The sequence below is a fragment of the Pinus tabuliformis genome, chromosome 8 (assembly GCF_031772625.1).
Source record: "Pinus tabuliformis cultivar Carrire ecotype Pingquan chromosome 8, CPIR1, whole genome shotgun sequence".
Classification (NCBI taxonomy): Eukaryota; Viridiplantae; Streptophyta; class Pinopsida; order Pinales; family Pinaceae; genus Pinus; species Pinus tabuliformis.
Genome location: NC_142294.1, coordinates 1169250137 through 1169276803, shown reverse-complemented (window position 1 = coordinate 1169276803; position 26667 = coordinate 1169250137). Strand labels below are relative to the sequence as shown.

General features: G+C 42.8%; 1 protein-coding gene across 1 annotated transcript in view; it reads left to right on the top strand.

The window, feature by feature from the left end:
* LOC149239512 (chloroplast stem-loop binding protein of 41 kDa a, chloroplastic-like) overlaps window positions 1-26667 on the top strand; it is a 228274-nt gene that overhangs the window by 175994 nt on the left and 25613 nt on the right. The gene's annotated exons all lie outside the window — the stretch shown is intronic.

The following is a 26667-nucleotide window of genomic DNA, read 5'->3' as shown; positions in this document are numbered from 1 at the left end:
TAATGTCGATATCCTCTGTGATGGTCGTGGGGTCTACTATCCCGCTGGATCTGAATGAAGTCTCTGAATGAGAGAGCATCCCTGAACTCCTGCCCATAGGCCTGGTACTCTGCAACATAATTGCCCATAGGACCGGGCTCTGCCTCCTGCTGGGCTCCGACCCCTGTGTCTGCTCCTAGGAAAGTGGGCATGGTAGAATGTGTAGGGGCATGTGAGGCCATCTGCTGAGTAGTAGTATCACGCTGAGTGGCACCCTGCTCTGGCAGATGGTGGGATGTACCCAACCCCTCACCAACCTGGAAAACACGTGGGTTCTCACGCTGTCTAGCCTCCACCGTCGTGAATCTCTGCCCCATCACCTCGATTTTCCTCGATAGATCCTGCACTGATTTGAGGAGCATGTCCGCAAATCTCTTCCCGTCCTCATCTGCCATCGGATCCTCCTGCTCTACGTCTACCATAGGCTCCTTCTGTTTTGTGTTTACCACAGGCTCCTCCTATTCTGTGTCCACCACCCGAACACAGTCTCCCTCTCCGTAGGTGTTCTCCAACCTACGCTCAATATCTCTGTATTTCCTACCTCTGTAACAGATGTAGGGCTTCTCCCTCAGTGTCATAGACTGCTAGCTCCACAGGCGGAGCTAGATCTATGCTCTGATACCATTGTAATATCCCTTATTAGGGGTATCCCTCAAACACAAGCAAACTCCAACCAGAGATGGACTGGGAGGGCATTTACTAGATTTGTCGCCTTTGAAAAGAGGACGAGATCTGGAGGCTACCTGGCCCTTTCCAGACTCTGTCTAAAAGTATAGGAGGAAAAACACAAGTGGTATAGTAGCCGGGGAGCTCAAAGAGATAAAAATAACATTAGTGCAACATACAATAATGTATACATGGAATATAAGCAAATACTCGAGAAATGCAGAGAGAAATGCTAAGCCATTTTATTATACTGAGTAATGGAAAGAGTACAAGAGGTGATCAGAAAGATAGCACCTCGACTTGCACAAGGCAAGTGAAGAAATACACTCAGAATGGTAAGGAAATGGCCTCTCTCTGAACTGCGTCCAAGCTGCTGGAGAACTGCTGTGCTGCTGCTACTGCTGGAATCAAGTGAAGATTTGGGGTTGTTCCCCCCCCTAGAAAATGCTGAAACTCTGGAATCAGCCTCTGCTCAATAAACCTAGAAAAGCCCAGAAAGCTTTTCTAAAATAGCTGACCCTCGAAAATCACCCCCTTGAGGATCTACGCTATCCCTCAAGGCTCTGCGCTGCTCTTGAAGAGAATCCTCCAAAACTCTACCCGAGACTCTGCCAAAATCCTCCAATATGCAAGGGCTGATCCCTTGCTCAATCTCCAAGCTCAAATCCTCCACATAAACCCAATCCGGAGCTCCTACCAAAAGAGACTACGTCCTCCCCTCTCAAGACTGTGCAGTCATCAAAATGCTCAGTTCCTCCTCAACTCCAGAGATCGCTCCTCCTGCAAAATACTGATGAAACTACCTTGTCCGAGCAGGCACTTGAAGTCCCCTGGGGCTAAGGGTGAGATCTCCGAACGGAGACACTCAATGCACTAAACAGTGCTGCAGATAGGCTAAACAACCATCGTGCTCTAAGTCGAAGTGACTAGTTCAAATGCAACATAATCCAATGCCCAAATGAGGAGGCTCCTCTCTCCTTTATGGCGTTGGCCTCTCTCAAAACCCTAAGGCCCACCTCCTCCAACGTAGCCTTTCTCTTACCACGTGCTCCTTCTCCATCTGCGCAGTCCCTCCAAGTGTTTACGTGGACCCCTTCTCTACGTGGTCCTTTGGCCCCCTTGGCTCCCTTTTTAAGTTACAACGTTGTGCTACTAGGGAGTGACTTTATTCAAAAAGTGAATTATGTCCCCCTTTCCTCACCTTTTTATTTATAAATAACTATAGAAGGCAAAATTGAGCAAAATCAAATATTCCAATTAGCCATGGCTAATTAGGAATACTACAGTCTGGTGCTCTGCGCAGCACCTAGTTGCCTCTGTGTGGACCTGCGTGAGCACTGGCTGCTTCTGCGTCACTCTCTTTGGTGGCTTTGTTGTTCCCCTGACACTATCTCTGCCTCTCTATCTCTCTGTACTCAATGCCCCTCAACTGCTCTCCGCTCATTGATTCTATGTCTGTTAACAAACCCCGCTCTAGAGAATAAAATGATTGATCACTCTGGTGTGTTCTCCAAGTGACCCTTGAGCCTCCTCTTATACTTTTCCTGTTGACATCTCAACGGCCGAGATTAAGTCCCTAATCAATGGCTAAGATTAGATCTGGCTTGATCCATGTCTTTTGGACCACTCTAACACAGATTCATATTAATACACATTAATATTTTATTTTCCCTAAGTTTAGACTTACGGATTCCATTAAAAATATTAATTATTTTAATATGTCCTGATTTGTTTAGAACTTTAGAATATGCCCAAACCCTTTCTAGGTATTGGAGATCTCATGTGCCCCAACCTCTCCACCAAATTTCGTGGCTAGAGCACATCCGATGCTACCGCAAATCAACACTCCCTCTTAGTGAGGACTATGTTCTAGCAATACTCCTCATTGAGTATTACTTTGATTATACGGCATCGCTACCCGTGTTGATGCTAGGCCTTCCTGTCCAACATCCTCTGCATTGTTGTAACCTGTACTGCTGCCCATGGTTCTGCCACTGCCACTGCTGCATATGTACGACAACTCCCTCTACATCCGTGCTGCTGCTGGTCCTTCCTCCCAACACCGCATCTGCACTGCAACTCCTCTCATCATGTTGCATCGTGCTGCCCACTGATGCATTGCAACTCAGTTACTGAGAAATAATTGATCTCCCAATTGACCTCCCTGTTGGGCTAGAAACACCCACTGATGCTGAAGCTCCCTCTGCTGTTGACAAGTGCTCCCTCTCTGACCTTTGCGGTGCTGCAACAACTCCCTGCATCTCACACTGTTGCACACCTATCGATGCCTTCCTGCATTGGTGCAACATTCCTGTGCCTCTCGCACTGCTGCAGCCTGCTAGCTCTGCGCTATCTCGGGACTCTTGCACTGCAGCTTCCTCTGCCGCTGCATCCGCATCCGTCTCTGACTCTCTACCCACGCAACTAGTCCTGCTACTCCTCGTCGGGGCTCCCTTAGCAAGGTCTAATCCAAGAGGCTAGGTACCTCAAGGATCCTGCCCTCATCGCCTGTAGTCCTCCTGACTACAACTCGATGTCTCCCCACTTCTGCTCAAGTGGTGCGTGTGCACTCATGGCACAGTCATCGTCTGTCAAAACTTCCTTCTCTGCCCATGCTGGCGCTGCCTTAGTCTCGAAAGACTTTCCCTTACTTTTCTTCCTTAGACACTGGGTCGCATAATGACCCAGCTCCCCACAATTGAAGCACTTGATTTTGGAGAGATCTTTCTTCTTCCGCTTCTCCTGCTTTCCCTCAGACGTTAGGGCTACATTGTCCTCCTCCTGCTTGACCTTGATCCCTTTGTTGCTGCTACCTGTCTTCGACTGCCGTCTGATCTCTTCCTGGCGAAGAGCTGCCCACATCTCGTCCCAAGGTGGGAGTGTCCCTCTGCCCAGTATACTCTGGTCAAATACTTCCCAGTATTCTTAGACAACATTCAGGGCTGTCCTCACCATTAGCTCCTCATCCGGTGTCGCCCCTATAGCAGTCAACTGGTCTCGGATCTCATTTAGTCCTCCGAGGAAGGTGTCAATCGATTGTTCCTTCTTCATCTAATACGACTTCATCTCATTCTCAAGCAACATCCTTCTTTGCACAGAAGTATGTTGGTACAGCTTCTTGAGAGCCTCCCACATCTCAAATGTCGTTTCCTTCTCGGTTATGTGTGGTACTACATGATCCTTGACCCATAGTTTTAAAATTCGGCCGATTCGAAACGGAAACGGCCGAGTTGATCCGTTTCATTGCCGAGAAATGTAACTCGGTGGAGGAAACGGTTCAGTAGGCCGAGTCAGCCATGACTCGGCCGAGTCATTGAATGACTCGGCCGAGTCATCGCTGACTCGGCCAACTCGGCCGTTTCTGTATTGACTCGGCCGAGTCATAACCAGTGGCCTGTAACCCCATCAAAACAACGATTTGACATCTTTTTAATGAAATTTTGAAGTGTTTGCTGATTGGTTTGAAGTTTTGAACTCCAAAGTGTTTTATGAATTAGTTAAATGTTATTTGGGGTCCATTTCCCCCTCCCAAACCCTATTTAACACACTCAAATGCTCTCTACTATTGATATGCTATTCAAATTTCATGGTAATGTTAAATTCTTAAAGTAAAAGTGACATTCTCCTTAATCTTCATTTTCATCCTTTTACTTAAATTTTTAACATTACCATGAAATGACTCAGGATGTTTGAGAGTGGTTTCGGCCTCATTGGATTTCATATGGAGAAAGTAGAATTTTAGATTTCATTCAAAATCCAGCAGACTTATCAGTTTTTCAAGATTTCAGGATTGGAGGATTGCAATGTTTCAGGATTGGAGGATTGCAATGTTTCCATTGAATTTTGTCATGTATTAGGGTATGGAACTCGTATTTAATCAAGAGCACCAATCCCTCTATGTACCTTGATGTTAGTGACATTGGTTGTCGAACTCCTCTGGGATTCGCTCCCAAACCAGGAGCTTCTGAAAATGTCGCTCCCGCTCCCGTTTTCGCTCTCGCTCCCCACTTTCGCTCCTGCTCCCAACTTCCAAGTAACACTGAGCCAGATGATGTTGGCAACTCTAGCAATAGCCAGTAGTACTGGTCACAGACTTTTGTTGTAGAGGCCATTTATAGCCTCCTTGGTTATGTGTTTTTGTTTTGATCTCTATATCATCATCGTGTATGTATTGGACAATGCATTGGGTGCCATTTTGATATAATGGATATATTCATGAGCCTCCTTTGATGATATGTTGTCTTCTATCTATATTCTAATGCTGTGTGTTTGGAAACATGAATGAAAATCTTTAAAATTATGTGTTTTTATAAAAAATAAATATTTAATGTATTTTTTACAATGACCGAGTCATTGAAATCAAGCCGGCCGAGTCGATACCGAGTCGGAGTTGGAGTCGGAGTCGACCCTCGGCCGAGTCGGAGTCGGAGTCGGAGTTTTAAAACATTGCCTTGACCTCGTCAAGGATAATGCTCTTGGACCTCGCCATCGCCTCCTCATACCTATCATTATCACTGGGGTCGACTGGGACAACTATTACCTTCAAGGCAAAGTTCTTGACACGATTCCTGTCAAGCACTGATAAGATTCTGGCCTTCCAGACTGCGAAGTTCGATGCTCCGTCTAGTCTATCTTGGTCTCTTACTCCGTGTAGTGCCATGATCTTCGTCTCCTTCCCTACTGGAAGTTTTCTGTTCGACTCCTCTGAGTCTCTACTTCCCGTCTGGAAGTTCTCTTTTGGACTCCCTCTGAGTCCTGATTTCCCTCCTGGAAATCCTTCTGCCACTTGTCGAGATGCCCCCTACTCTGATCGTCTTGTGCAACTGCACTGCTGATCTGGGTTCCTCGGCTAGAAACCCTCGGTAACAACTCCTCTGGCCCTGCTCTGTCAGGTACTGTTCTGACTACAGTACCTCACCAGCTCCACTCTACAATATTCCTGCAGCCTTCTAGACCCCAGCAACTGCCTCTCTATGAACTGCGTCAGCCCCTCTCTGCCTCACGCTGGCCCTGTGTCACCCCGGATGGGTCTGCGTTAGCCCTGGGATGCCCTGTGTCAGCCCTCTGGCCCTCTGCGTCAGCAACGCTGGCCTCTCTAAGGCTTTGCACAGCTCCCGACTTCTTTTGCGTGGCCCTGGCTAGCTCTGTGTCACACTCCTTGGCTTTTGCGCTGCCAGAAATAGCTTGTGTCACCTCGGGACAACTTTTTTCTGCAATGTTGCACGAAGCGGGAGCGAAGCGAAAGTGTTTTTTGGAAGCGGAGGCACGGAAGCATCATTTTCCAAAAATCTAGGAAGCGAAGCATCCGCGGAAGCGTCTGCTATATGTATATATTTTTTTATATTTTTTTGCATTTATACTCAAAACAAACATCCCAAATAGCAAATTAATTGTAGAAGACATGAAAATATACATATTTTTGCATAAATCAAGATAGATATGGCATCCATGATTCCATTGTAGTTACGAGTATGTACAACAATCATTTATATTCTAGCTATTACAAACATACATCAAATTTTTAAGCATATTATAAAACATAAAACATTTAAGCATATTATAAAACATAAAACATAGAGCATATTATGATTTATCTAGCAAGTGAGCAACTGTCAACATTTGTCATGTCCAAAATTCAAATAATAATGTTTACAAAATATGTCACTTGGTCACCGCCAAGACAAAAAAGGTTCAAAATTCAAATTCACAAGCCTACAAGTCTAATGAGTAATCTATGACAAAAAGTAGTAGACTGTGAATATATCTACTAATCTCTCCTCCTTCCACCACGAACAGAATGTGTCGGCGGGCGGGGGCCTGATGGTGCCAGTGGAAGTTGTGGAAGTGGCACTGAAACTGATGAAGAAGAACCCCCCGCTGTTGGTGTTGAACCATGGAACCTAGGAACCAAGGGACCAGATGGGGGTGGGGGTGGCATATCAACACGGTCATCATCATCCTGGAATCGCTCAAAAAATTCATGCAAAAAAAAACACTAGTTAACAAAAAAATTAAAAACATTAATTATAGAAATGCTTTATAAGGAAAAATTGGAAAATTCATACCACAATGGACATACCTGGATAAGAGCATCCTCTAATTGCTCTAATCGCAACACTCCATCCTCCAAATTGGGCTCCTCTGGATTCTTGTCCCAAATCAACAGGTCTTTATTAGACTTTGCATCTTCACAGTAATGGGACAACAATCACAAGTTGTAATGAACATAAACCAAGCTCTCTGCCCGGTCTAAACTCAACTTGTTCCTTTTAATACTGTGGATGAAAGAATAAGAGCTCCAACACCTCTCTGCATAAGAAGTGTTTACCACCTGGGATAGCACTTGCAATGCCAAAGCCTGTAGAAGTGGAGTACCCCCTCCATGCATGTTCCACCACTCGAGAGAAGAAAAAGTCTCTCGATCTTTAATTGCATGCATGCTCCCAAATGGACCAGTGTTAAGCGTATAGTTGCTCACCTGTCTCCGTACCAATGCAGCCTCCTCCTCATCAGGGATTAATTTACTCAATGCAGCGATATATTTTCTGTGAACCTCTTGACCTTGGTGTGGTTTTCTCCTGCTTCCCCCCTAGGTGCTGGTGTTGAAAGCCATGATGGATGATAGTATTTAGGTGTCAAAACATATGCTAATGCATGCAATGGAACATTTAGCATTTCCCATCGGTTTTGCACCTCTACACGAATATAATTGTACAAGGTGGTATCTCTAGGCTCAACAATGTCTTTAATCTGCCCCAACATGCTATCCATTTGCTCATACACCTCCCCAATTACTGGTCGATCTGAATCTGCAAACTTGATCATGTAATAAATTGGTTTGGTGAATTGCAAAACATATTTAACCTGTGACCAAAAGTAACTGTCAAGAACAGTGTCCTTGACTGCATTAGCACCATCTATGTTAGTGTTAATTTCATCCCATGTTTCAGCACACAGATTAGTTAAAGCTTGTCTCACCTTCACTAGCCGCCTAAAGGTGAGGTAATAACTAGCAAATCTTGTCTTTGCAATTTTAAGCAACTGCAACTTGGAGTAAGTGCCATAGAAGTAGTTTACCCTTGTATGCCATGTGATGAATTTAATGAGCTGCTTCCCTCTCCTGTAAAGCTTAGTAATCCACCCACATTCTTTGTGCTTCACAATATCATGCATCAAAAGGTTCAATGTGTGAACCAGGCACCCAGACCAAAAGATGTGTGGATGAGTACGCTCAATAATTTTTCCTGCTGCCTTACAATTTGCTGCATTATCTGTGATCACTTGAACCACATTATTCGGACCAACATCTTTGATTGATTTCAATAGCAGATCTGCAATGTTTTGTGCAGATGCAGTGATGGAGGAGGAGTCATGACTTGTAATAAATACCGCACCACTAGAAGAAACAGCAAGAACATTTATCAAATGTTGGTTTCTAATATTTGTCCACCCATCTGATACAATGGATACCCCAAAATCTACCCACTCATTTTTAAAACGTGTCAAAGCTCTTTGAACCTCAGCTTTTTCTCTTTCTAATAACACTGTTCTAGCTTTCTCATAGTTGGGGGCCTTGTATCCTTTTGGGGCTTCATTGATGGCCTTTACCATTTCATGCCAATAGGGAGAGCGAAGCACATTGAATGGTACACTGCAAGCACAAAGAAAACGGACTATCTTTCCATCCACATCATCCCTCCCAGCAACATTAAGGAAATCCCCTATTGTTCTTCTACCTCCAGAGCTTGCAGAAGTACCATGAGGAGATGAGCAGCTACCAAATTTAGAGGTTGCACTTGATTCAGAATGAGTTCTTTGTTTCTTGTTTTTTTGTTGTGCAGCCATCTCTATTTGGATGTATTTTCTTCTTTCTTCAGCTGAAATGTTTGGGCAAATTTGTACCCCCACAGGCCCTTTTTTTCATCACTGTCCAGCACCCCACAAAGATGCCTCCTCAAACGGGTATATGAACCACAATATGGTTTTCCTTCATGACAACCATGAGGGCACACAAATTTGTAAGATCCACCACCCTTTCCCCCATCAAGTTTGGTCACATAGTTCCACAAGGGTGTTGATGTAGCTTTCCCATCTTGTGTTTCAGTGTCCTCTTCAGGTTCATCCCCTTCCTCTTCAAACCCTTCCTCCTCATCATACATTGGGTCACTCATATTGGGACCACTGTCCTCTTGTGTTTCATCCCTTCTATTTCTATTCCCCCTTGCCATCATTAAAACCAAGAGTGGAATGATACATAGAAGCCAAAAGAACACCATCTTGGAATATGGATATAGGTGGTGGACAACCTGTAAGTAAAGGAGCAAGTAGAAACAATGGGAAAGAGTAGGAGAGGGAGGAGAAAAATACAAAAAAATTGTCAAAAAAATAAGGGAGTTTGGGGTTTGAACTTACCTCTTTAGCTCTTGTAGATGAAGTCCTCCAAGCTCCTCCTCCTTCTCCTAGCTCCTCCTCCTTCACTCCTCCAAGCTCTCATCTCTTTTCCTTTCCTTTCCTCTCTTCTCTTCTCCTCTCCTCTCTTCTCTTCTCCAACTCTCATAAACTCAAAGTGAGAAAATGAGGAATGAATGGGGGCTTTATTCTTTTCATTCCTCACCTTAATCTCACTCTAACCTCACCCTAACCCACCCCCTTTATGTTAAGTTAACATAAATTAAAAAAAAAATTGTTTTTTTGCCTTGCGCGCGGCCTCCTTTCCGAAGCGTACGGAAGCGTATGGGAAGCGTACGCTTCCTCCTCCGAAGCGCCACGCTTCTGAGGCCCGAAGCGTCGTACGAAGCGCGCTTCGGAGGCCTGGAAGCGGCGCTTCCGTACCGCGCTTCCAAAATTCCAGGAAGCGGCGCTTCCGAATTCGGAAGCGCCGCTTCGGGCCACGCTTCCTAGGTGCTTCCGAACGGGACGCGCTTCAGGGCTTGGATCCGCTGGGGGGGGGACGCTTTGTGCAACATTGGTTTTCTGCTGCTATTGCTCCACTCGGCTGATGTCTTTTAGTCCTCTTGTGATTTGCAATCACGCTCTGATACCATGTTGAAGTTTCTAAGTTTACTTAGTTAGAAACCCTCCATGCACTCTATCTGATTTATTCCTACCTACTTGTTATTTTTTCCTTCACAAGTTATTTACAATGTAAATATTGAAAATAAACACCAGTGCATGCTCAACATATTATAGATCAGCGACTAAAAGAAACAAGAACAAACACACCATGTGACACCATTGTTTTTGGACTATTGTCCTCGGAAAAACCCAATGTGGGAGAACCGGTGGCGCTATCTGAGGGTTTTCTTATTAAGCAATATTAGAGTACAATCTGGGTGCTGAAACTAGCCTACCCAAAAGAGAATTTCCTTCGTAGTAATACCTTTCAGTTTCTGACAAATCTACTGGCTGAAACCTCGGATAATCCTTCCTATAGCTACTCAGCACCAATCTGCCTTTGAAACCCCACTTTCTGCCCAATCTGGACTGCGTCAGCCTCTCCTAGCCCAGCGCTAGCCCTACGTTAGCCTATCTTGGCCTGCGTCAGCTCTCTGACCCTCTGTGTCAGCTATGCTGGCCGATTTGGTGCTCTGTGCAGTGCTTAGCTGCCTCTGCGTGGCCCTGTGTGAGCACTAGCTGCTCCTGCGTCACTCTCTTTGGCTGCTCTGTTGTTCCCTCGACACTATCTCTGCCTTTCTGTCTCTCTATACTCAATGCCCCTCAGTTGCTCTCCGATCACTGATTCTATCTCTCTTAGCAAACCCCGCTCTAGAGAATAGAATGATTGATCACTCTGGTGTGTTCTCCAGGTGACCCTCAAGCCTCCTCTTATACTTTTCCCGTTGACATCTCAACGATCGAGATTAAGTCCTTAATCAATGGCTAAGATTAGATCTGGCTTGATCCATGTCTTTTGGACCACTCTAACATAGATTCATATTAATACACATTAATATTTTATTTTCCCTAAGTTTAGACTTAGGGACTCCATTAAAAATATTAATTATTTTAATATTTCCTGATTTGTTTAGAATCTGCTCAAACCCTTTCTGGGTATTGGAGATCTCATGTGGTCCAACTTCTCCACCAAAGTTCGTGGCTAGAGCACATCCGATGCTACCCCAAATCAACAATTTATTGAGATGTGCCGAGCTCTAACTCACAGGTCTCCATCATGATACGTGCCTCTTGGTTCAGAGAAGCTTAGAACCACATTGTTGACGAAGGCAAAAAAAGAGGTCCAAAAAATGCTTGAGCCTATTAAAGCATCATGGCCAACATCTGGGGTTAGCATTGTTTCTGATGGATGGACAGATCCAACACGACACCCACTCATCAACTTCATGGTGTCTTCCTTGAATGGTCCAATTTTCTTGAAAGCAGTGGATACACTTGGAGAATACAAGGATGCACAATTTATGGGTGCGTTATTTATTAAAGTTATTGAAGATGTAGGTGTTGATTCTTGTGTGCAAATCATTATAGATAATGCACTTGTTTGCAAGGCTGCTGGCATGATTGTGGAAACTAAATATCCACAAGTGTTTTGGACACCTTGCATTGTCCATTCATTGAACTTAGCACTGAAATCCATTGCTTTTGATGTGCTTTGGATTGGTAACATTATTGAGGATGCACGACATATCCGTAACTTTGTGCAAAATCATACAAATGCCCTCACTACCTACAAGGAGTACAACAATCTATCATTGTTGAAGATTGTTGATACACTGTTTGCCTCTTCATTCATCATGTTGAAGAGGTTGAGGGAGGTCAAGACCGCTCTTGGGGCCATGGTTATTTCTGAGTTTAGTATTTTTAGAGAAAGACAGATCAAGTAGCCTCTAAAAGAGTGAAGGACACAGTGCTAGATGATGCTTGGTGGGAGAGGGTAGATCTAATTATTAAGATCATGGACCCTATAATTTCTTTGCTTCGATTTGCAGGTATAGACAAACCCATCCTAGGAGAGGTTTATGAGGGATGGGATTCCATGATTGAGTCTGTGAGGAGCATTATTCTACAGAGTGAGTGCCTCGAGTATGAGACATCACCAGAGGCCTTCTGTGGTACTATACAGGATATTCTTGTTAGCAGATGGGACAAGAATTGCACACCTTTACATTGTTTGGCTCATTCATTGAACCCAAAATACTATAGCCATGAGTGGCTGAATGGTGGACCTTCCCGCAAATTCCCTCCTCACATGGATGGTGAAATCTCACAGGGGAGGAAAGATGCATTTAGGCGGATTTCTCAGGATAGAGCATTGCTTGATGAGTTGGAGGATGCCTTTGCAGAGCTTTCCACTGGCACTGGTCGATTTGCAGGATATGATGTGATTAGAGACAGGGGACTAAGAAGCCCTATTCTTGGTGGGTAAATCGTGGGGCAACAAGCCCTCCTCTTCAGCAGTTAGCCATGAGGCTCCTCTCTTAGGTGACTTCATCCTCTTGTTGCAAGAGGAATTGGAGCACATATGGGAATTTGTATAGTGTGAAGAAGAGCAGGCTTGAGCAGTCCAGGGCAGAGATAATGTTGTATGTGAACACCAACTTTCGTCTTGTTTATAGGCAGAGGGAAGAGTGGTTGAAGGGAAATACAAAGATGTGGGATGTTTTTCCTAATGATATGGGTCTGGACAACAGTGTTGAGTTGGCATTGGCCAACATGGATCTCAATGATCCAGTGCTAGAGCCTGTTAGATTTGATGACGGTGATATTGTAGTGGGGTCATCCTCCACACTAGTAGATGTAGAGGCGACTATGGATATAGGGGAGGAGGAGGATGCAGAGGAGAGTAGTGGTGACCATGATGATGAGGACATTGATGTTGATTCTGATGATGACTATGAGGATTGATGACTCATGAGTCATGGGCTACCTACTGCCTTGAGGCTTGTATATCTGTAGTTGTTTTATATTTTCTATTTCTATTTTCCATTGGCATTGCACTACCTATGTAACACATTTTGATTTGATGACTTAATGAGAAAACTACAACTGTTAGTGTCTTTATCTTACTATCTTGTCTTTATCATTTATGATCTATGTGATAGTGACATGTATTTGAATTTTGTATGTATTATGCATGCTATAATGTTACTAACTTACTTTGTAAACAATAAAACTAACATTTAGATGAAGATCTATGTTTGAAATCAATGAATTTGTATAATTAATGAGAATTTGTGTAAGAAATGTCTAATTTTTAATATATATATATATTTTAATAAAATAATATATAACGAATCCTACGTGTCCTGTTCCGAGGGGTCAATGTGTCCGAACCCGACACTCGAATCCCCATATCCTACGAATCCCGAATCCCCGTGTTAGGTGACTTAGGGTAATACTTATAATTTTATTCATTGTAAGAGAGCCAAGGAATTGAATTTCTTCCTATATCCAGCACCAGAGTGTCAAGTGATGGTTGCAAATGGAGGAACCATAAATTGCTTTGGAAAGTGCTATAATATCAAGCTATCCATGGGAGAATATGTATTGAGTAGTCCAATAATTTCCATTCCAATGGGTTGTGTTGATGTTGTACTAGGAGTCCAATGGTTACAATCTTTGGGTACGATAGCTTTTAATTTTCAAGAAATTTTCTTGAAATTCTTTTGGGAAGGAAAGGAAGTTGAATTAAGGGGCATCGCAAGGAAATCAGGAAAGATAATCAATTCTAATGGTGTGAGAAAGCTTCTAAAGAAAGAACAACGAGGTGTAATTGCACAATTATGTTCACTAGAGGTTCAAAGATTGAAATCATCTATTTCTCCAGATCTCCAAAAAGTCTTGGACAATCATTCTATGGTTCAAGCAGTGGAAGATCACATCGAGCATCAACAACAAGTTCTCCAACTCTTAAAGGATAACCTCACTTTTGTGCAGAATAGAATGAAACAACAGGCAAATCAACATCGCAACGAAAGAAGTTTTGATGTAGGTGACTGGGTATTTTTATGGCTACAACCATACAAATAAATGTCCTCAAGCAAGCTAAGAAGGATGATAAATTATCACCGAAGTATTATGGTCCTTACAAGGTGTTGCAATATATTGGTACTATGGCATACAAATTGGAGTTTCCTGCATCTTCCCCAGTGCACCAAGTTCTCCATGTTTCATGCTTAAATAGGTTATAGGTGACAAGCTCCCAGTTCAAACAATATTGCCAAAACTTGATGAGGAAGGAAAAATCATATCGGAACCTGAAGCAGTCACGAAAACAAGAACTCGATAGCGATGAAATCGATCAATTTCAGAGTATCTCATCAAGTGGAAGGACTTTTCCGTTGAAGATTGCACATGGGAGGATGAGAATTTTGTACAGAAGCATCCAGAAATACTCAAGCATTGATGACAACGCTTTTTTGAAGGAGAGGGGCATGTTAGGTCTCTATAATACTAGTGTATTCCCTCATTGTTATTGTCAATGTAGCCCCCTTATTGTGATTGTTGTGGCCATGTAGTCCCCATATTGTTATTATTGTACCCCATAGAAGCCCACTATTGTTATTCTTGTACCCTTACATTATTATTGTTATGTTAGCGATGATTATATTGTGCCCCTTAGACTCCTATATATAGAAAGGAGGTTATGTCATTTGAATCATCCAAGAATTGTTTATTTGTGTAATGTAAAGGAGGTTGCCCCCTTGAAAAGGCTAATTTTTAATTTGTTGATCTATCTCTTTTTCTATTTTGTGAGCTGGTTGCATGACATTCTTGGAGATAACTCCATTCATCACGTTAAAGGTTTTGGGTTCGTCAAATTTCAATTGAATTCTAGGGAATCTATTTTGCTACATGATATGATGTATGTGCTTGTGTTGAAGAAAAAATTGGTATCAATATCCGCTTTGGAAGATGTTATCACTCCAATATTTCTTTGGAGTTGATTAGAAAGAAATGATTAGAGGTAACCACAAACCTACTTTGGAGATTAGGATCTAGCTTTCCTAATGCTCAGAGAGGGCTCTCTCTTTATGTTTTAACTTTGTTTAGTTAATTGATTTTAGGCTAGCTATGATTGTACTTGGGTTTTGATTTGGGTTTGGTGGTGGGATCACTTACATAGATGAAAAGGGGGGTGTCTTTTACCATTGGGCTATGGGGTCAAAAGTCAAGAAAACAGGACTGGATCAAGTTCTAAAAATAGTGTCTACAAGGCAAGATAGTAGAGTTACTTCAGATCTCAAGGCTAGATGGTGAAGTGGTTTTCAATCGGATCCAAGGAGCAATTAAGGGTTCCTTAGGCCGGATTATGAAGAAAGTGAAAGAGGTCAACCGGGATGGGAGAGAAATTAAGGATTCTCAGATCCAAATATTAGAAGAAAACATGGAACTGATCAATTGTTCAAAACAAAGTGTACTTAAACAAATTCTGAGATAAATTTCCAGTTAATTCATTCAACTTTAGATAACATTCAACTTTGTGAAAAACATAAGAAAATAACAAATTTGACAAAGAAAATACTTCACTGTAATAGCTCAACACATGAATCCTGTAATGCAATCTCTTTATTACTTGGTCCAATTTGTTGACTTGAAAATTTGGTACAATAACCCTTAGGTTTATGATCAAAATAACTCTACAAATGTATAGCAATCCACACTCAATACTTCGAATTATGAAGTATTTATACAAAAATAATTTACAAAATATCCCAAATTGTCTTGGGAATTAATCTAGGAGAAAGAAATATCTTCATGCAAGAAGATAGAGACAGCTATTGAACTGTTGTTTGTTGTCCCTGTTTATTAGGTTGTGCTGTCTTTAAGCTTTGATATTTTGCCTTTTAATCTCTGCTTTGTTGTTGGTCTTCACGTTGGATGTTCTTTTCATTCTAGCCTTTCAACTGATACACTTTCACCTGATACTCTTTTACCTGGTTGGCCTGTCATTATCCTTTTACTGTGCCTTTTACCCTTACTATACATTTTTAGTATTTCTACAGTAAGCCATTCAATTTCTCCCATGTTTCTGCATCTGGTAAGTGGATATTTATCATTTTCCTATAAATCTCATCTGCCTCCATGTACTTGGCAAAAGTGGGCTTATTCACAAAAAGGTGTTTTACCTCATGTTAGAAGTAAAACAAGTTCTCAAAAGTTTGGTATAGGACCTTGCTAGTTGGCATCCCCTTCATAGATGAAGTGTTCACTTGATCCCTGGCCACTTCTCTAATTCTTCTATTGTAGTCCTCTTGTGGCATTAACTTATCATTTATTACCAAGGGATTGGGAAAACCCTTTTGTCTAAAAACTTCAAATTGAACCATGAACCTGTCTATAGCCAGTTGCATGGTTTGGCACTTATCTTCAAGGTTTAGCATTAAATTCCTTTTGGTGAGGACCCTTTTTACTTCCAGTATTGTACCTGTCCTGTGAGGTATCTCTAATTCTTGCAATTCATACTTATTTTTGGAGTTAAGAAGTGAATGATCCTTGTTGCTTCCTCTGGCATATCTCCCAATTTTGTTTTCACTCTCTGTATGGCTTCTGTAGCCTCTTTCACCAAGTCAATTTGCTCAAAAATTACTTGAATGGATGGCCAAATATCATTGACAGAGTCAATGATATTGGCCCACAATTGTTTCTTAGCATGTCCAAGGGGTTCCTTTAAAGTCAATTCCTTCTCCAAGTTTTTTATTCTTTCATTCATCCTGGTTGATTTCTGCACTTCTTCTTTGTGCATAATCTGTGCAAGCTTATAGTCAGTCTCTAGACTGGTCACCTTTTCCTTGAGCTTGTTCATTTCTGTGGTCTGAATGGACATGTCTTCCATTGCCTTGACCAATTTGCTAGCCTCATCACTTGTTGACCCTGTTGCTGATGTAGACGTTGTAGAAGTTGGCAGTGTTGTAGCCATTGGAGCTGTAGGAGCTAATGATGCTTCCAAAGTAGAAGGTACTGCAATAGTAACTGTTGGGATAATAGTGGCAGGGGCAGTGTCAAGACTAGCTTGTTTTAACTGTATCAAGCTATCTAACTCCTTTTCCATTTCCTTCAATTGATCATTTAATTGTAAAACCAGGTCCATCATCTCCTCCTGATGTGTTTGGCTCTCCAGGACCTCTTTTGTCTGTGGGTGCTCTGAATGAGGAAGTTTTAGTTGTTTTTTGAGAGCTGCAATGTCCTCATTCTTCTTCTTGATCAACTTTTCAACAGCTTTGATGTCATTGGGATCATGTCCCAGCTCAATTACCAAGTCCTCCAATGACTTGATCCTGTTGTCCTTGGCCTGTGAGGAGGCCTTTTCCAATTTGTATTGGGCTGTAATGTTGTCTAATGAACCCTACAACTTATGTGCAGCCATGGCCTTTCCTATCAAGGTGGAGTAGATCATCTCTCCTGCCTACTTGTGGAATTATATCTGGTCAATAGGATGAACATCCCTGGCCAACACCTCAAAGTTTGTTTTTTTGTAGTCAGCTGATGTCTTTGGCTGCTGGACAGTTGGCTGCATGAAGGACACCTGCATTTTTCCTGCTTTGATGTCAAAAGCTGACATCAACCTGCTTTGATTTGCTGGTGTATGCTTGAAGTACTGAGCATAGGTTTCAGCCTTCAACTTTTCATTTCTGAATTTGATTTCCTTGTATCTGTCCTTGATGTCCTTTTCTCTTTCTGTTGGCCTAGTGAAAGAAGAAACCTCAACGCTGAGCTATCTCTCAATCAGTTGAGTGTTAGATGTTGAAGGTTGTTGTGTTTCTCCTGAAGCAGCTGTGCCTTTGCTTCTTTCCACCATTGTATCAGTGTCAGTGATTTCCACTAATTCAATGGTTTCTTCCTGTTCAGTTACAAGATTCAGCTTGGGCCTTTTCCTGAGCTCAAACTGCTCGTCTGTGGTTTCCATAGTAGAACTGGAACCCTCCTTCCTGCTTCTCTTTGGGTTTCTCTCCTCATTTGCTAGGGTCTGTAAAACATGAGGAATATTCATGGGTTCCCCTAGTTCTGGAACCTGCAGGAAAGAACTTTCATCAATTTGTTTCTCTACATCAATTAGTGTATTTTCTACATCCACTATTGTGCTATCCATGTCAATTAGAGTGTTTTCCAACCATTTTGATTGGTTGGAAAACCTCTCAATATCCGGTCTAGGATGGTGGATGAAAGGTCCCAATTTGACCTTGATTCTCAACTTATTTATGACTCCATAAGGGTCATACTGCCACATAAAGCTGTTTTTGAACTTCATTTGCTGTAACATCTTGTCTGCCTCTGGTCCAACTTCTCTGTTATTACAAATGAAGGGGCCCAATTGATTTTTCATTTTGAATTGGGTTTTCTTCCTAGCTGCTAGGAAGTTGACTTCATCAGAATTGATGATCTGCCTAAAATATTCTAGTGCAAATATCCTCATAGGGAGGTATTTGGGCAGTTTGTAAGGGGCAAGTTGGCATCCATAAATTCTAATCTTTGTGTGGTTCTGGTACAGATACCAGTCTCCCACCTTGCTGTTCTTGGCCAACTGTAAGACCCTCTTGATCTCTTGGCTGATTCTGGGCTGAGGACTACTGGTTAGCATGTTCATGACTGGATGGACAAATGAATCAATGAAGTCCTTATAGGTGAATGCAGTGGAGTATTTCTGGATCAAGGGTGTCCAATAAATAACTGACCTTGGATTTCCTTTGGTATCCAGCTTTTGGATGCTGACAGGGAATTTATCTGATTGATAATATAAAAACATGTGAAATAATACAGAAGAATACTTGAAAACTCTCTCAGTTGGTAGTCTGGTGAACTGTTCATGCATCCTGTCTGCAATGAACTAAGCATAGTTATAAATAATAGCAGGAGGCTTGCCTGGGCTAAAGATGGAAAGAAAGGCCAGGACAACCTCATCCACATGCTCATCTGTGGTATATCCTAAGATGCAAAAGAGCATGGTAATAATCTGTTTGCCTCTTTTTGAAAAAATGGTGGCAGCATAAGGGGGACTATCTGTGGGAGTATGGCATTCCTCTATGATGAAAGTTTTGAAAATTTGGGCTATTTTGGCCAGGTCTAACTTGACATATAGGTCCAGCAAGTCTCCAATAGACAGTGGGGTCTCATTAGGGCTTGGTTGGACCTGAAGCATTTGGTTGATAGATTCTGCAGTGATGGTAAATAACACTTGCTGGTTAGGGGTGACAACAGCTCTTTGGCTAGGAATGTAGCAAGCATGACAGAAATGGATGATGTCTGGGAATGGGTGTACTTCTGGAAACAAATATTTGGGCAAATTAGATTCCCAAAGGTGGATGTCATCGTTCTGGTTTAAGAATCTGTCCTTACTCCAGCAGTGGAGCTTTAGAAGGTAAGCAGGGGAAGCAGTATCCTTTATTTGAAAATCTTTGTCTGCTAATGCAAGGTGGTCGATGTCCAGGTGAGGAGTTTGCAGAGGTCTCACGTCCAGGGAGGTTTGGGAAGCCATAACTGGGTTTAGAGATATGAATTAGGCTTGTAGAGGTTCTAGAAGTGAGGTTTTAGGAGTTTCTGGTACAGTGAGTGAGCAATTAAAAATTGTAAAAGGAGGGTTTGGGGTATACAAATAAGCTTGTCTTCAATTTAGGCAAATTTCTTAATTTATTTCAATTAATTAAGCTTTTAATTAGACTGTGCGATTTCAAATTGAAGGGCCACTCTGGTTTTCCCAAGAATACTTGGAAATTGGCGGTCTGGCTTGCAAACTGGGTTCAATGGTGAATGCAGAGGGTATAGTGGCTTCAACTATGAACTGGTTGCTTGAATTGGGTGTCTGGAGCTTCTTCAGGCGGCAAACGGTGGTCAATTTGGTTGTTTTCAGGTTCAAGGTGTCGCAAATGGCTTGAGCAGCAGTTGCAGTGAAAAACGAGCGAAAAGAGAAAATTGGGGCTTTTCCGGCTTTTTAACAGGTAACGGTCACATTTTGGCGTGGAAAATATGAATGAACAGTGGACAGTTTTTTGGCTTGGGCGGAGAGGTGGTTTTCTGGGCCATCGCACCACTTTTGGAGGGCAGGCGATATTTTTTGCGAGCACGCGATCTAGCCTGGGGCCGCCACGTAGTAGAACAACGCCTAGGCAAAACCGTGATTCTCGCGTGCTCTCGGGCTGCTATCGGTTGGATGGTGAACTTGTGCGATATGGATGCGCACTGTCAGATCTAGGGGCAGGAGATCGGACGACTGTCGCATGGTTAAGCCGCACGAAGGGAATCGGGAAAGGGATTTGCGGGGCCCAGGGTTTATATACAGCAAATTGTAATTAATTAGTGTATAAGGTCGGGATTAAATATAAGCAATAGGTTAATAAAGTGGGACTAGGGGTTGTGGCGGGGTTTTTTAACCGTACCAAGGGTTGGTGGGTTAAAAAAGGGTTTGTCGGGGAAATATAAAGCGGGGAAATTAATTATATAATGCAGGGGGGTTGTAGAAATTTTGAATAATATAACACTTATTCACAGAGATTATCCTGATTATACACTATTTGCGGAATGCATGCATAATACATAACCTTCTCTACCATTGATCATCAATTTGCAGAATGCACACATTGAAACATCAATCACACATATCAACACAGTATGTAATGGGGAAAGCATACAACTGAAAACCCCCAACTATCTGTATATTATAATGATAGAGAACATGTAACAATACATAGTACAATACTCCTCACAAGTACTCAGTACTATTTCCACCTGCTACACACAAACTAGCTCAGATCTGAACAAGTCACGGGTTCAAATCTCCTCCACTGTTTGCCTGCCTCTACTGCGCAATCCAAGTTGAGAATGGATCAGATCCAAGTTCGAATTCCCTTGGCTTGTACTACGCAATCCTCATTGGCAATCTCAATCAATGATTGTGCAAATATTATGCACAGCTATAGTCACAAGTGATAGTAGTCTCACGCTTTCACCCACCTCTAACACTTGTCTCCACTGAATTGTCCATGCACTGAGTTAACTGATGTATTCTTTAGTTGATTTATGAGTTAATAATTAGTGAATTAATTAATAATTAATTCACATCACTCATCACTAGTGTAGTTAGACTAAATACAACTAGTTCAACTAAGTAAAACTGAACACAACTCCATCAACTCCTCAATCAACTCCACCAAACTCAATCACTCGAGTTCTAACTGAAGTCCATCATGCAATAGCTTAACTAACCCATAGGAAAAGCGTATTTCCTTCTGGCAGTTGCATGTGCCACATCCGTAGCTTGAACTGAAGTGCTGCAAGAGGATAAGATAATGTTTATAGTCCAAATATTGTTAAGAGCTAATAATATTCGACTGTTCTATTTTTAGACTGGCAGTCTAAAAATAGACTCCGCCCATATGTCTAAAAATAGAGGTCCATCTATTTTTACCAACATGACCAATCATCCATAAATAGCATCCTGCAACTCATAGACCATGATCCATATGTCTAAAAATAGACTTTGCGCCAAAAATAGCCTGCGGGCCCACTTAGTGAAGGCGACTTCTTTTCACTAAGCTCCATCATCTTGTTTCATTTTCAACACTCCCTCTCAACAAGATATGGATTATCTGCAACCCCTATCCTGCCTCTGTGGTATTCGAATTTGCTCCTGGTGAGCGCCTTCGTCAAGATATCAGCATCCTGATCCTCCGTGGGAATGTATGAAAGTAACATGATTCTCCGCTGCACACAATCTCTGATATGATGGTACCTGATGTCGATGTGCTTGGATCTATCATGAAATACTGGATTAGCCGAGAGTTTAATGCAACTCTGGTTATCACAATAAATCACAGTAGGCTCCAAGTGTGACCCGAACAACCCGACCAGGATCTTCCTCATCCATATAGCCTCGCATGCAGCCAAACTTGCTGCCATATACTCGGCCTCTGCTGAACTGAGTGCCACGGATCTCTACTTCCTGCTGTACCAAGAAACTGTTGTCGACCCGATACTGAAGATCCCTCCAAATGTGCTCTTTCTGTCTGTTGGGCTCCCTGCCTAATCTGCATCCGTGAAGCCACATAGCTTCACCTCATCCTCCTGTCTGTACCACAATCCATATCCCGATGTGCCTCTGAGATAACGCAATACATGCTTGCATGCCTTCCAGAAGAGCTTGGTTGGCTTAACCATAGCTTGTGAAAGCTGGTTAACAGCATAGCATATATCGGGTCGTGTATTGACCAGATACATAAGCGACCCCACCAACTGTCGATAAACAGTGGCATCCACTACCTCTGCTGAAGTAGCATCCTCCTTCCTCCAACCTCCAGGAAGAGGAGTATCAACAGGCTTGCAGCGATGCATGTTGAACTTCTCCAGTATCTCTCGGGCATACTTACTCTGAGAAACAAATAGTCCATCACTGCACTGCCAAATTTCCAATCCCAGTAAATAATGAAGGAGGCCCAAGTTCTTCATCTCAAACTCTCTAGCAAGATCCTCCTTGCATGAAAGTATCAACAGCTCATCTCCCGTCAAAATCAAATCATCTACATAAAGTACAATGATCAACAACTTACCCTCCACCACAATCTGGTATAGGTTAGGATCCGCCTCACTCTTGGAGAATCCAAGTCTGGTAAAATAACTGTCTATCCGTGTGTACCAAGCACGAGGTGCTTGTTTCAACCCATACAGCGCTCTCTTGAGCCTGCACACATGCGACTCGCTGCTGAAGATCTCGAAACCTTCGGGCTGCTCTATGTACACCTCCTCCTCAATGACTCCGTTGAGGAACGCAGTCTTCATATCCATCTGATGGATGTGCCACCCCATCTGCGCTGAGAGAGCAAAAATCATCCGTATGGAAGAATACCTTGCGACAGGTGCAAAGGTATCCTCATAATCGATCCCCTCTATCTGTGAGAAGCCTCGGGCAACAAATCTTGCCTTGTACTTCTCCACACTCCCGTCAGCTATCTGCTTCACTTTGTAGATCCATCTCGAACCCACCACTGATTTCCCCTCCGGTCTTGGGACAATCTCCCATGCACTGTTTCTGACAATCGAATCATACTCTTCCACCATGGCATCTACCCATGCGGGATCCTCCACAGCTTCCTCGAAAGAGGATGGCTTAGTCACGACACATTTGCTCACAAGAGCCATGTATCCAGTGTACCGATCAGGTGACTGTCTTTGTCTGCGCTGTGCTATAGGTGGTCCTACAACCTTCTCTGCATCTTGAGCCAGTCGCTCAGCTTCTGTAGTGCGCTTTCACCCTCTGATGGTTGGCGCTGCATGAGTGGTCTCTTCCACTCCATGAACTTCATCTTGTGGCTGATCCACATCCTGAAGCTCATCCTTAGGAACTAATAGCTCCTCTTCTGCATGCAAGTGTGGCTCCCTCTCAAGCGAACACTTCATGGCTTTCTCCTCTTGAAATTTGATATCCCGTCGCACAATAGTGTTGCGACTGTCTAGTAAATACACACGATAGTTGTGGGGCGTATCAGTGTACCCCACAAATATCCCAACCTCTGCGGTCAGCTCCAGCTTCTTCCTGGCATCCTTCGTCACATGCATGTAAACAGGAGAACCAAAAATCCTCAAATGGGAAATATCAGGCCTCTTACCAGAATAAGCCTCCTCGGGTGTACTCATGCCAAGTATTTTGTGAGGACAACGGTTCTGCACATATACTGCAGTATTGCATGCCTTCGCCCACAAGTGAAGGGGTAGGCCCTGATCATGCAACATCGCCCGTGCAACACCCACGATCGTTCTGTTCTTCCACTCAGCAACCTCGTTCTGCTGTGGGTTATGGGGAGCTATGAGCTCTCTTCGAAACCCTTTTGCGCTGCAGAAGTCCTTGAACTCGCCAGAGATGAATTCACCACCATTGTCTCTCCTAAGAGCCTTCACCTTCTTCCCCGATTCCTTCTCGACCAGTGCTTTGAACTCACAGAACTTTGAGTATGTCTCGCTCTTCTTCTGCATGAAGAAGATCCATCACTTTCGAGAGAAATCATCAACAAAGATCACATAGTACTTGTGCTTTGCTGTCGAAGCTACTGAGAAAGGTCTACACACGTCTGTGTGAATTCTCTCAAGGATCGTCGTGGCGCGACTATCCTTCTCGTGAAAGGTGGCTTTCACAAATTTTCCCAAAGTACACCCCTTGCACTGATATGACTGCGCAAGAGTGCCTTTAGGAAGCCCAGTAGAAATCTGCTGCAGTATCTTCAAGGCTCCATGGTGAAGGTGGCCCAATCTCCGGTGCTACAGCTTGCCATCATCCTGGCTCACCAATCCTCTTACCTTGCATGCCATTGCTGCGCAGCCATCTACATGCAATTGTTAAAGGTTCTTGACTTGAACCCCTATCTTCTGGGTTTCTCCAGTTGTCTTACTGTGCAGGAAAGCCTTTCCCTCGCTGAAGACAACATCATATCCCTTGTCTTCTAACATTGCCAAAGAGATAAGATTCTTCTTCAATCCTGGAACATGCATCACTTCCTTCAATACGAAGGGTTTACCAGACTCCCTCTCAAAGGAAATGGTATCGATACTGGTCACACTGTATCTACCATCATTGCCCATCTCGATGTGCACTCCAAGATCTTTCTCATCTAGATCAGAAAACAAATCTCGATCTCCTGTCATGTGAAAAGACGCACCACTGTCCAAGAACCATACCGATCCCATCACACTTGATACCAAGCATGCGATCAGCGAAAAATCCAGCTCAAACTGCGAGGCTAAGGCCTCTCCCGCTGCAGATCCAGCAGCTTGCTTATTTTTCTTCTTCTGCGGACAATTTGTGGCATAATGTCCGTGCTGGTGACAGTGAAAGCACTTCACCTTGGACATGTCCTGCTTCTTTCCTTTTGCACCAGAATGAGAAGCTTTCTTGTTCTTCCCCTTCTTTGCTTTGGCAGCCAAAGCACAATTTTCTTCATCAGATGCCTTTGATGAAGATCCGTCCCTAGTATTCCGCCTGATCTCCTCTTGCACAAGATCAGACCAAAGTCTCTCCCATCCTGGCAATTTCTCCCGACCATTGACAGAGTCCTGATAGGAATGCCAACTCTTCGGAAGACCAAGGAGAGCCAAGCTCACCAAGTCCTCATCATCGACAGTCACCCCCACACTTCCCAGCTCATCTCGGCATTGGGTGAACTTCGTGAGATACTTGGGCATACTGTCTCCTTTCTCACACTTAATGTTTCTGAGTTTATCCTTGAGCGCCAACTTCCTCTGGTCGCTCTTGCTTTGGAATAAATCTGTCAACGCTTTCCACATCAAGTATGGAGAATCCTTTCCATGCAGGTTGGATACAATGTGATCCTTCACGCCCTCCAACAGAATCCTTCGACACTTTGCTGTCTTCTTTTGCCAAGCCTCAACGTGAGTAGCATCAGTAGGCTTTGGGACCTCAGCATCTATGAACTCCTTCAACCCATTGTCATCTAACACCGCCTCCATCCTGTCTTTCCATGCAATATAATTCGAGCTGCCTTCAAGGGCATACTCCAATTGCAATCCATTGAAAGACATTTCAACTTCGACACCAAGAAAACACTGCTGCAAATTCGAATTCCACCAACTCAAAACTCAACCGCTTCTGATCTAAAATTCGTGAGAACAAAGTATTTCTCGTACAGAGATTGACTGTATGGGCATTTACCGGATATCTCACCTTCCAAAAGAAGGATGAATCCAGAGGCTACCTGGCCCGATTACAGACTCTGCCTGAAGAAATAAAATGTAATCACTTTCTGAATAATAGATCTGATGATCAACTTCGCTCTGATACCATGTAGAAATTTTGAATAATATAACACTTATTCATAGAGATTATCCTGATTATACACTATTTGCAGAATGCATGCATAATACATAACCTCCTCTACCATTGATCATCAATTTGCGGAATTAAGAACAATCGCATGCGCACATTGAAACATCAATCACACATATCAACACAGTATGTAATGGGGAAAGCATACAGCTGAAAACCCCCAACTATCTGTATATTATAATGATAGAGAACATGTAACAATACATAGTACAATACTCCTCACAAGTACTTAGTACTATCTCCACCTACTACACACAAACTAGCTCAGATTTGAACAAGTCACGGGTTCAAATCTCCTCCACTGTTTGCCTGCCTCTACTGCGCAATCCAAGTTGAGAATGGATCAGATCCAAGTTCGAATTCCCTTGGCTTGTACTACGCAATCCTCATTGGCAATCTCAATCAATGATTGTGCAAATCTCAAGCACAACTATAGTCACAACTGATAGTAGTCTCACCCTTTCACCCACCTCTAACACTTGTCTCCACTGAACTGTCCATGCACTGAGTTAACTGATGTATTCTTTAGTTGATTTATGAGTTAATAATTAGTGAATTAATTAATAATTAATTCACATCACTCATCACTAGTGTAGTTAGACTAAATACAACTAGTTCAACTAAGTCAAATTGAACGCAACTCCATCAACTCCACCAAACTCAATCACTTGAGTTCTAACTGAAGTCCATCATGCAATAGCTCAACTAACCCATAGGAAAAGCATATTTCCTTCTGGCAGTTGCATGTGCCACATCCGTAGCTCGAACTGAAGTGCTGCAAGAGGATAAGATAATGTTTATAGTCCAAATATTATTAAGAGCTAATAATATTCTACTGTTCTATTTTTAGACTGGCAGTCTAAAAATAGACTCCGCCCATATGTCTAAAAATATAGGTCCATCTATTTTTACCAACATGACCAATCATCCATAAATAGCATCCTGCAACTCATAGACCATGATCCATATGTCTAAAAATAGACTTTGCGCCAAAAATAGCCTGCGGGCCCACTTAGTGAAGGCAACTTCTTTTCACTAAGCTCCATCATCTTGTTGCATTTTCAACAGGGGTAAAAATTTAGGATAAGGGGGTTTTTATGGGTTTTTCAAGCGAAATAGGGAAATTAATAAGGGGATAAGGTAATATTTGCAATGGGAAATGGGTTTCACACTAGGGAAAAGGGGTT